This window comes from Homarus americanus, unplaced genomic scaffold (genome assembly GCF_018991925.1).
Source record: "Homarus americanus isolate GMGI-L3 unplaced genomic scaffold, GMGI_Hamer_2.0 scaffold41267, whole genome shotgun sequence".
In the NCBI taxonomy this organism is placed as follows: Eukaryota; Metazoa; Arthropoda; class Malacostraca; order Decapoda; family Nephropidae; genus Homarus; species Homarus americanus.
Window position 1 is genome coordinate 7441 of NW_024728663.1, and position 12456 is coordinate 19896.

Here is a 12456-nt window from a genome sequence, read left to right on the forward strand (position 1 = left end):
TGGATGGGTGAGGGGAGACAATGGATGAGGTGTGAGGAAGACAATGGATGAGGTGAGGAGACAATGGATGAGGTGGAGTAAAGACAATGGATGAGATGAGGGGAGACAATGGATGAGGTGTGAGGGGAGACAAGGACGGAGTGTGAGGGAGACAATGGATGGGGTGTGAGGGGAGACAATGGATGAGGTGTGAGGGGAGACAATGACGAGGTGTGAGGGGAGACAATGATGAGGTGTGAGGGAAATGACTGATGAGGTGTGAGGGAGACAATGGATGAGGTGTGAGGGGAGACAATGGATGAGGTGAGGGAAGACAATGGATGAGGTGTGAGGGGAGAATGGATGGAGGTGTGTGAGGGGAGACAATGGATGAGGTGTGAGGGGAGACAATGGATGAGGTGTGAGGGGAGACATGAATGAGGGGAGGGAAGACAATGGATGAGGTGGGGAGGGGAGACAATGGATGAGGGGGGAGGGAAGACAATGGATGAGGTTGAGGGGAGACAATGGAGGGGTGAGGGGAGACAATGAATGAGGTGAGGGAGACAATGATGAGATGTGAGGGGAGACATGATGAGGGGAGGGGAGACAATGGATGAGGGGTGAGGGGAGACAATGATGAGGTGTGAGGGAAGACAATGATGAGGTGTGAGGGAGACAATGACTGAGGTGAGGGGAGACAATGGATGAGGGAGGGGAGACAATGGATGAGGTGTGAGGGAAGACAATGATGAGGTGTGAGGGGAGACAATGGATGAGGTGTGAGGGGAGACAATGGAGAGGTGTGAGGGGAGACAATGGATGAGGTGTGAGGGACAATGATGAGGTGTGAGGGGAGACAATGGATGAGTGTGAGGGAAGACAATGGATGAGGTGAGGAGACAGAGGGAGACAGATGAGGTGTGAGGGAAGACAATGATGAGGTGAGGGGAGACAATACTGAGGGAGGGGAGACAGGATGAGGTGAGGGGAAGACAATGGGATGGGTGTGAGGGGAGACAATGGATGGGGTGAGGGAAGACAATGGATGAGGTGTGAGGAGACAATGGATGAGGTGTGAGGGAAGACAATGGACGAGGAGGAGACATGGACGAGTGTGAGGGAAAGACAATGGACGAGGGAAGACAATGGATGAGGAAGACAGATGAGGGGAGACAATGACTGAGGGGAGGGGAGACAAGATGAGGTGTGAGGGGAGACAATGGATGGGTGAGGGAAGACAATGGATGAGGTGAGGGGAGACAATGATGAGGTGTGAGGGGAGACAATGATGAGTGTGTGAGAGACAATGGATGGGGAGGGAAGACAATGGATGAGGTGAGGGGAGACATGGAGAGGAAGACAATGGATGAGTAAATGAATGAGGTGTGAGAAGACAAGATGAGGGAGACAATGACTGAGTGTGAGGGGAGACATGATGAGGTGAGGGGAGACAAGGATGTGTGAGGAAGACAATGGATGAGGTGTGAGGGGAGACAATGGATGAGGGTGTGTGAGGACAAAATGGATGAGGAGGGGAGACAATGGATGAGGTGAGGGGAGACAATGGATGAGGGGAGACAATGGATGAGGTGAGGGAAGACAATGGATGAGGTGTGAGGGGAGACAATGGATGAGGGGAGAATGGAGAGACAATGGATGAGGGAGGGGAGACAATGGATGAGATGTGAGGGGAGACAATACTGAGGTGTGAGGGAGACAAGACTGAGGTGAGGACATGGATGAGGTGAGGGGAGACAATGGAGGTGGGGAAGACAATGATGAGGTGAGGGGAGACAATGGATGAGGGGTGAGGGGAGACAATGAATGAGGTGTGAGGGAAGACAATGACTGAGGTGAGGAGACAATGGATGAGGTGTGAGGAGACAATGAGGTGTGAGGAAGACAAATGAATGAGGTGAGGGAAAACAATGGATGAGAGTGAGGGGAGACAATGACTGGGAGGCGTGAGGGGAGACAATGATGAGGTGTGAGGGAGACAATGGATGAGGTGTGAGGGAACAATGAATGAGGTGTGAGGGAAGACAATGGACTGTGTGAGAGGCAGTGTGAGGTGAGAGACAGAGAGACAGAGAATGAGGTGTGTGAGAGGACAAAGACAAGCAAGAGAAAGAGAGGTAGAAGGAGGTGGGGGGGGGTGAGGGGGTGGGGTGAGTGAGGAGACAACAAGTGAGGAATAAGACATTGTGACACTACTGGTAACACCAGCCCATTTTTATTAATATACGATGACACTTTGATGAGGAGGTGAGCCTGGCACCAGAGGGAGGGGTAGGGGAGGAGAAGGCACAGAGACAAGAGGGAGTAAGGGGGACAGAGGGATGGGGAGAGAGAGAGAGAGAGAGAGAAGGATGGACGTAAATGAGAGGGGGGGAGGAGGGAAGCACAAGGACGAGAGGGGAGGACGGAGGGAGGTAGAGAAATGGTGAAGGTGAAACTTCAGCCACAGCTAATAAAAATACACACTATATGAATACATAAAAACAATGTCAGATGTTCAGGCATATCACTATTACATACATTAGATTAGGTAAGCTTACATCTCATGAGTGCTCTGAGTACTTACTCTGGAGAAGAAGAGACTAATATTTACCTGTCAGTGTAATGGGAAGCCTACACTACTCATTACATAACACTGGTAATTATCATCTCCTGAGAAGTGAAGCTTCACTCATACATGAAGAGTAAGAACCCATACACCACTAACACATATAAATAACAAATATATATACTATACACATCTACCAAAATACAATAATGAAAAACTAACATGACAATATATTTTACATGGATGAGAGAGTGGTAGAAAGGTAAGAAAGCAAACAGGATAGCTATTTTATTTTATAAAGCTTAACCAAATCATTTATTTTAATAATAATGTAAGTAATTGCTAGGATGATATATTCGGGGTGTTTACTAGGTGACTTATTAAAACACAAACGTACTGTACTGTGTGTGTAATAATAAATAATAATAATACTAACGGTTTATTGAAAGAGCTTTGCAGCCAGAAGGCTGAAAATGACATATATATTTAAATATGCATTTTAGCTGGACTAATTAAAGAAGAAGTTAGGCAGGTTAACTCAGGCAAAAATAAGCTGGGGTAATGCTCAGGTGGTCCAGCTAATGCAAATACAGCACAGTTGTCAAGTTTACTATCATAATACTCTCACTTCACGCCACAGCACAGAGTCAAGATATTTTTATTTTATTTTTTTCTAGGGGAGAGGGAGGAGCGGGAGGTGAGAGAACAGAAAATTGTTACAATGGACAACTTCTTGTTGTAAAATTATAGTGTAAGTGTGGAGCAGCTCACTTAGTTGCCTCTGGGTGGTGAGCCGCGCCCCAGTCCCCACATCTCTGTCTGTTTGAGAATCATTCACACAACCTCACCGACTTTCCTATTCTGCTAACTATTCTCTGGAACGGATAGAGAATGGGAGAAGAGATCAGTATATAGGGAATAGAGACCGTAAGTTAAACAACTTATATTAGATGGTTGAGGACAGGTGAGAGGGTCGTTGTGGGGAGGATACTAGCCCCGTGGTGGTGGTGGTGGTGGTGTCTCGGCCTGTGTCTACCACTTGTTGGCTTCTCTGCCGTCCTGCTGCAGTCACCGCCACATACCACTACAGTCCCTCATCACTGGCTGTCCGGGAGATGAGTTGTGTGTGTGTGTGTGTGTGATTTGATGCCTGTAAAGTCCTCGCCAGGTAACCCATTCACCTGTCACACGGGTCACCTCAGGTAACTTCTCCACTTCATCTGTCACACGGGTCACCTCAGGTAACTTCATTTCACTTGCTCATGCCCAAACTGTTCTATATGACGTTTATTGGCCACATTGTACTGACACACAACAAGAGAATGTGACTACTGGCTACCAAGACACACACATGAGATTGATATTTAAACATGCTGAAATATAGACGAACACTACGAACAGACAAACTGGCACACGGACGGACGAAACGACACACGGACGGACAAACTGACACATGTGGACGGACAAACTGACACACGGGCGGACAAATTGACGTACGGACAGAGAAAGGCTTCCTATATACCATTCTCGGGAGGTCAGGAGGACAAAGTGAGGACAATGGTATGAGAAATGACGGGAGGTAGACAGAAAGGTGTTGGAGGACAATGTCATGAGGAGGAAAATAATAAGACTTTTACTAACGGAGGAAAATAATATGACTTTTTCTTAACGTGAGGAAAATAATATGACTTTTTTTTTAACGGGGAAAATAATTATACATTTCAGAACTTTCACAATATTTTTCCTATAAACATTTGTTTTATACTATTTAATGAGCTAATTACCACACGGTAATTAACAAGGCAGGTGAAGTATATAATAAAAATAAATAAATAAATAAATAAATAAAAATAAATTCTCTTAACTTCAATACCATCCACACAATGCCTTGATGATCTCACTTCATCTCAGACAACGTTTATCACCTCTCAACGATCAGAGGCAACATTGCAATCTACCAGGGGAGGGGGAGGGGTAGGAGAGGAGGGGGAGGGGAGAGGTGTGTGGGAGGGAGGGGTGGGAGGGGAGAGGGGGGAGAGGGAGGGGGGAGGGAGAGGGGTGGAGGGGGAGGGGAGAGGGGAGAGGAGGGGGAGGTGGGGAGAGCAGGGGTGGGAGGGGGAGAGGAGGGGAGGGGAGGAGGGGAGGTGGGAGAGTGAGGAGGGGAGGGAGAGAAGAGGTGGAGGGGTGGGGAGAGGAGGGGTGGGAGAGGGAGAGGAGGTGGGAGGTGAAGGTGGAGGGGGAGAGGGGAGGGGTGGGAGAGGAGGGGAGGTGGGAGGAGGGGTGGGAGGTGGGGAGAGGAGGAGGGAGGACAGAGTGGAGGGGGGAGGAGGTGGAGGGAGGTAAGGAGGGGAGAGGGAGGGGGTGGGAGGGGGAGAGGAGGGGTGGGAGGGGGAGAGGTGGAGGGGAGAGGAGGTGGAGGTGGAGGGGGAGGGGGAGAGGAGGGGTGGAGGAGAGGAGGGTGGAGGGGTGGGAGTGGGGGGGAGGGGAGAGGAGGTGGAGGGGGAGGAGGGGGGAGGGAGAGGAGGGGGAGAGGGAGAGGGGTGGAGGGGGAGAGGGAGAGGAGGTGGAGGTGGGGAGAGGAGGGGTGGGAGGGAGGGGAGAGGTGGGAGGAGGGGAGAGGAGGAGGGGAGAGGTGGGAGAGAGAGGGGGGAGGAGGGGAAGGGGAAGAGGTGGGGAGGAGTGGGAGGGGTGGAGAGGGAGAGAAAGGAGGGGAGGGAGGAGGTGAGGGGAGACAGGGTTGGAGGTGAGAGTGAGGGAGGAGAGTGGGGAGAAGGAGGGGGTGGAGGTGAGAGGAAGGGGTGGAGAGGGAGGAGGGGGAGGGAGGGAGAGAAGAGGTGAGGAGGGATGTGAGACAGGGAGAGGAGGGGAGCAGGGAGGGAGAGAGGAGGAAAGAGGGACAGAGGGGAGAGAGGGGGAGGGGAGGGGGAGGAGAGGAGGTGAGAGGGAGGGGTGGGGAGGGGGAGAGGAGGGGGAGGTGGGGGGAGTGAGGGAGGGGAGAGGAGGGGTGGAGGAGGGAGAGGGAGGGGAGGGGAGGGTGGGAGAGGGAGGGGAGAGGAGGGGTGGGAGGGAGGGAGGTGGGGAGAGGTGGGAGGTGGGAGAGGGGGGGAGGTGGGGAGAGTGGAGGGGGGGAGGGGAGAAGGAGGTGGGGAGGAGGGAGGGAGAGGGAGAGGAGGTGAGGGGTGGGAGAGTGAGGGGAGGGAGGGAGAGTGAGGGAGGGTGAGAGGAGGGGGAGGTGGGGAGGAGGGAGAGGAGGTGGGGAGGAGGGGGAGGGAGGGGGAGTGATGAGGTGGGAGGAGGGGAGAGGGAGGGGGGAGGGGGGAGAGGGAGGGGTGGGAGGGGGAGGAGGAGGGGGAGGTGGGGAGAGGGGGGGAGGGGGAGAGGAGGGGGGAGGGGTGGGAGAGGAGGGAGGTGGAGGAGGGGGAGGAGAGAGGGGGGAGGGGGGGAGAGGAGGTGGGAGGGGTAGGGAGAGTGAGGGGGAGGGGGAGGGAGGGGAGGGAGGTGAGGGGAAGAGAGGGGGGGTAGGGAGGTGGGAAGAGGAGGTAGAGGGAGGGGGAGGGGAGGAGGGGGTGGGGAGGGGTGAGAGGAGGGGAGAGGAGGGGTGGAGGTGGGAGAGGAGGGGTGGGAGGTGGGAGGAGGGGGGGAGAGGAGGGAGGGTGGGAGAGGAGGGGTGGAGGGTGGGAGAGTGAGGGAGGTGGGGAGAGGAGGGGTGGAAGGTGGGAGAGTGGGATGGGTGGAGGAGGGAGGGGGAGGAGAGGGGAGAGGAGGAGGGTGGGAGGGGGAGAGTGAGGGGGAGGGGGGAGGGAGGGGAGGGGAGAGGAGGGGGGAGGGGGGAGAGGAGGGGGTGGGAGAGGTGGGAGAGGGAGGAGAGAAAGGGAGGCGGGAGAGTGAGGGTGGAGGGGTGGGAGAGGAGGGGTGGGAGAGGGAGAGTGGGAGGGGGGGAGGTGGGAGAGGAGGGAGGTGGGAGAGGAGGTGGAGGGGAGAGAGGGAGGAGGGGGGAGGGGAGGAGGGAGGGGTGGAGGGTGGGGAGAGGGGGAGGAGGAGGAGGGAGAGTGAGGGGGGAGAGGAGGTGGTGGGAGAGGAGGTGGGAAGGTGGGAGAGGAGGGGTGGAGGGGGAGAGGAGTGGAGAGGAGGAGGTGGGAGGGAGTGAGGAAGGAGGGGGAGAGGGAGGGGTGTAGGGAGGGAGGGGGAGGGGAGAGAGGGGGGAGGGGACAGAGGGGGAGCAGGGGAGGAGGGGCAGGGGGGAGTGAGGGGGAAGGGGAGGAGTGAGGGTGGAGGGGAGGAGGGAGGGGAGGAGGGGAGGGAGAGGAGGGGGAGAAGGAGGGGGGAGGTGGGAGGAGGGGGAGGGGAGGAGAGGGAGGGGAGAGGAGGGGGGAGGGTGGGAGAGGAGGGGGTAGGAGGGGGGGAGGAGGGTGGAGGGGGAGAGGAGGGGAGGGGGAGAGGGGGGAGGGTGGGAGGAGAGGGAGGGTAGGAGAGAGGGGTGGGAGGGGGGAGAGGAGGGAGGGAGGTGGGGAGAGGAGGGGAGGAGGGGTGGGAGGGGAGGAGGTGGGAGGGGGAGAGTGGGAGGAGGAGGGGATGGAGGGGGAGGAGGGAGACAGGAGAGTGAGGTGGAGGGGAGAGGAGGGGTGGGAAGGTGGGAGAGGAGGGAGGGGAGGGAGGGGAGGGGTGGGAGAGGGAGGGGAGGGGAGAGGTGGGAGGGAGGAGAGAGGGGTGGAGGGGGAGGGAGGGGGAGAGGGGGAGAGGAGGGGGAGGGGGAGAGGAGGGGAGGGGGGAGGGAGGGGTGGGGGGAGAGGAGGTGGGAGGGGAGAGGAGGGGTGGAGGGGGAGAGGAGGGGGGGAGGTGGGAGGGGGTGGAGGTGGGGAGAGGAGGAGGGAGGTGGGAGGGAGGGGAGTGGAGGAGGAGGTGGGAGGAGGGGGAGGTGGAGGGAGGAGAGGGGAGGGAGGAGGTAGGAGGAGGGAGGAGGTAGGTAGGAGGAGAGGAGGAGGAGGTGAAGGTAGAGGGAGAAGAGGAGATTGAGAGAGGGGAGGGTAGAGGTAGAGAGGGGAGAGGGAGGAGGAAAGAGGTAGGTGGGAGAGGGAGAGGAGGAGAGAAGAGTGAGGAGGGGAGGAAGAGGGGAGAGGGACAAGAGGGTAGGAGGGAGGAGGAGAGGTAGGGAGGGTGGGGAGGGAGGGAGGAGGGAGGGAGGAAGAGGAGTAGGTAGGAGTAAGAGGGCAGAGGAGGTAAAGAGGGCAGGTAGAGGGAGGGAGGTAGGGAGGGGAGGGGTGGGAGGGAGGGAGGGGAGGAGGCAGGTAGGTAGGAGAAGAGCAGGGAGGAGGGGTGGGAGAGTGGGGAAGGGAGGAGGAAGAGGGGAGGGAGGAGGCAGGAGAGGGAGAGTGGAGGGGGAGGAGAAGGGTGGGGAGGGGAGGAAGACAAGAGAGGAGGAAGAGGGTAGAAGGGGAGGAGGAAGAGGAAGGAGGAGGGAAGAGGTAGGTAGGGAGGAGGAGGTAGAGAGGAGGAAGAGGAAGGAGGAGTAAGAGAGGAGGGAGGAAGAGAGGGTGGAGGTAGGGAGGGAGGAAGAGGGGTAGGAAGGGAGGAGGAAGAGGTAGGTAGAGGAGGAAGAGTGGTGAGAGGAGGAAGAGGGTGGGAGGAGGGTAGGAGAGAGAGGAGGAGTGTAGGTAGGGGAGGAGGAAGAGGGTAGGGGAGGGGAGGAGAAGGAGTGTAGGAGAGAGGAGGAAGAGGTAGGTGGAGGAGGGAGGGTGGAGGGAGGAAAAGAGTGGTAGGAGGAGAAGAGTGGTAGAGAGAGAAAGAGTGTGGGGTGGGAGGAGAGTGGTAGGTAGGGAGAGGGAGGTGAGGGAAGGTAGGGAGGAGGAAGAGGGTAGGCAGGTAGAGGAAGAGCTGGAGAGGAGGAAGAGTGGTAGGTAGGGAGAGAGGAAGATGGTAGAGGGAGGAGGAGTGGTAGGAGGGAGGGAAGAGTGGTAGGAGGGAGGAAGAGTGGTAGGTAGAGAGGGAGGAAGAGGGGAGAGAGAGGAAGAGTGTAGGGAGGGAAGAGGGTAGGTAGAGAGGAGGAGAGAGTAAGGAGGGTAGGGGAGGAGAAGAGAGGGAGAAGAGGGTAGGGAGGAGGAAGAGGGGAGGGGGTAGGAGGAAGGGGAGGAGGTAGGTAGGGAGGAGGAAGAGGGTAGGTAGAGAGGGAGGAAGGTGGTAGGGGAGGAGGAAGAGTGGTAGGTAGAGAGGGAGGAGAGAAGGGTAGGGAAGGAGAGAAAGATGGTAGAGGGAGTGGGTAGGAGGAGGGTAAGATGGCAGGAGGAGAGAGGGAGGAAGAGGGTAGGTAAGAGGAGGTAAGAGGGTAGGAGGAGGGAGGGAAGAGTGGGAGATGAAGAGTGGGTAGGTAGAGAGAGGAAGAGGAGGGTAGGAGGAGGAAGAGGCAGGAAGGAGTGGGTAGTAAGGAAGAAGGGCAGGTAGGAGGGAGGAAGAGGTAGGTAGGAGGAGGAAGAGAGGAGAGAGGAGTAAGGTAGGAGGAGGAAGAGTGGAAGGTATGGGGAGAAGAGGAAGGCAGAGGGAGGAAGAGGGGGGAGGGGAGAAGGGAGGTAGAGGAAGAGTGGGTAGGCAGGTAGGAGGGAGGAAGAGGCAGGAAGGAGGAGGAAGAGGAGGTAGGGAGAGAGAAAAGAGGTTAGCAGGGAAGGATAAAGGAGTGTAGAGAAGTAGGAAAACAAAGGCAGGAGGAAGATGGTATAGGAGGAAGAGGGTAGGCAGAGGGAGGGAGAGCAGGGGAGGGGGAGGAAGAGCGGTGGGTCAGGTAGGTAGGTGTGGTAGGCAAGCAGGGGGGCAAGGACAGGGAGGGGAGGGAGAGTAGATAGGAGAGTAGGGGAGAGGGGAGGGAGGGAGAGGGAGGGAGGGAGTGAGATGAAGGAAGGAAAGGGAGGAGGGGAGAGGAGGGATTGGAAGGAGAAGGGTAGGGAGGGGAGGGGAGTGAGGGAAAGGAGGGAGGGAATGAGGTTAGGGGAGGGGAGGGAGAGGGAAAGGGAGGAGGGGAGGAGTTAGGGGAGGGGAGGGAGGTAGAGGGGGTGGGAAGGTTGAGGAAGGAGAGGAGGGAGGAGGGAGAGAGGACAAGGGTGGTTTATCCAGGCAGGTGTCAGGTATCACCAAGTATAAGTGTATCGTGCTTTGTATACAGGTGGCTGACAGGACGAGTAGAACACACACACACACACACATACACATACACACACAGTCAGTTTGTGCTTGATGTTTGTAAACGCACGGGCGGACGGACGTACGTATGTGTGTGTGTGTGTGTGTGTTGTCTGATTCTGTTGGCGTGTTGGGAGAACATAATCACAGAGACGCGTACGCTACACTCTGGACACTTTGAGCCACATACTCCTGTCCCATCAAGCGAGCGTCCAATAATATTAATTTATTGCCCACTTTTATCACTCCCAATCAAATGAGGATGTGTTTCCCGTGAGAACTTGAGTCTGTCCCGTGAACCATTGACATCACTATTCCTTGTACACAGTGTCAAGGGGATCAAACTGGTTTATAAATCACACACGTTTTAAAACTTGATCAAGTGTCGTGTTACATGATTTTTTTTTCTTTATACCGTAACGCACAGATGGATCAAACCTGGTTATTTTTATCAGAGGTTTTGAAGTGCTATGCCAGTTTTTTGTCTTATCTATTTTACGGTGAAAAACAAAGAAGTGTTTGTTGATATAAATACGTGAAAATATTGTCTAAAAATTATAGGTGTGAATTTGATATAAACACACACACATACACACGCGCACGTCTTTATCCACTGTTTGCCTACTGCAGAATGACCGGAATCAGTACCAAGAAGCACAGACAACACACTTCCCTCATTCTTACTGCTTGCTATAAGAGATGTGTTCTGTTATGCTATCCCTTCCCACACAAAGGCCATGGTTTATTACGGTCGTTCCTCTTACTGTAGTGCAGGGTGTTACATATAAGTGCAACCATAGTATAGGGAGTAATTAAGACTGGAACGGTTAATGATATATCTATTCATATTATCTTTTCGGCATTGTTATTTTGCGATTGGTAATCTTTCTACCCAATTACGGTGAACTCTGCTCAAGATAGTCTCTGTAATTTGAGAATAAGCTTTATTAAAGTCTGCGGGTGTCCGCCTGGCAAACGCGAACCACACGTTCTGTACTGCGAGACAAGCAGCTGTGAATTTTAATGACGTCTATCCTTATATCACAAAGAATATCTTGGGCAGAGTTCACCGTAATTGTGCAGTAAGATTACCAACTGCATAGTAACAATGTCGAAAAGATAATATAAATAGGAATATCAATAACCGTTTCAGTTTATATTACTCCCTATGGCTCTACTTATAGTACAGTATATCATGTTACACCTCTTCAGGGATGATTCGCGTATTAAAGTCTTCCTACCATAGGAAGTCACTAATGGCACCACCGATAATTTAGACGTAATTCTGGTACGATAATTATATTTAACTCCTCTAAAATAATGCTGGACATCGTGGTCTACTACTGGGTTATCTCCTGTGGGATGTAATAGATTAAATCATATTAGTTGTAATGAAAAGCCAAACACGAACACAGCATCACATCAAGTGAGTGTTACTGAAGATTAAAGAACATATTTATTTTGCCAATTTAAGATACGAAACAAAGATGGAGGCCACTTTTGATAAACCCACTGCCGGAATAATAATATAAACTCTCTTGTTTGTATCCGCCACCTGGCAGTGAGCCTACGAACTGTTGAATGAATCAATAAATGTCAACATCATTCCACATGAAGAGAATAACAAAACCTGTCCTTCTATCACCAGGGTTAACGCACGATGATCTGTACCCTGCTGTTGTTGCACCTGCCTCCTGTCGGTACACTCTTGTTGTGGTACTGGGAACCACCAGATTTTTTTTATCACTACTGTGATCTTGTGAACTACTCGTGTTACCTCTCTCGCTGTCACAATTATTACCAATATAGTTCCAAGGTAATTATACTATTGTTTCCTTGACTTGGGCAAGGAATTAGCTATTCCTTGATCGAGAGAGAGAGAGAGAGAGAGAGAGCATTACTCCGTAAATCTCTGGGATATAGAATTGTAATTACAACGCGCGGGTCGATCGGTTCCTTATCTTGCCAGTATCAATAGAATAATTTTCTTGTATTTCTGAACGGAAGCAGATTAATCCGAGAAAAAAAAAAAAAAAAAGAGAGAGAGAGATTTAAAGTCGTTTACAACATAAGAACATAAGAAAATAAGGAGTCTGCAATAGGCCGGTTGGCCTGTGCATGGCAGCTCCTATCCAGAGTTACTACCACTCTCTATCATCCATGAATCTATCTAGCCTCTTTTTAAAACTTTCCAGCGTTCCAGCACTTACTACAAAGTTGCTAAGCTTGTTCCACTCGTCCGCCACCCTATTTGTCAACCAGTTCCTTCCTGTCTCCCCCAAACCTAAACTTATCCAACTTAAATCCGTTGCTCCTCGATTTATAACACTAAATATAGAGGGAAAAGAAGAGATAACGAATTTTAATACTTTATCTTAGAGCACATTTGACTAACACTCACTGTATAAGAAAGTGGAATTACCTGAAAATTAGGCACCCCAGCTTATTTTACCTGATAATTAAAAACCTAACACTGATTGGGTAGTTAAGTTTGGTTGTTAGGTTAAGTTTGGTTTGGTTTGGTTTGCTTAGGTTAGGTTATGCTAGTTAAATATAGGCTGTTAGACAAGGTTAGGTTAATTTAGGTTAGGGTAAGCTAGGTAAGGCTTGGTTAAGTTAGGTAAGATTAGACACTGCACTTTGTTTCAACAGGAATTTCTGGTTGTGATAAAACAGCTGGCAGGATACCGGGTGACAGCACCAGTGTACAACATGTATCAGACGACGGGATACTCAGGGGCGGA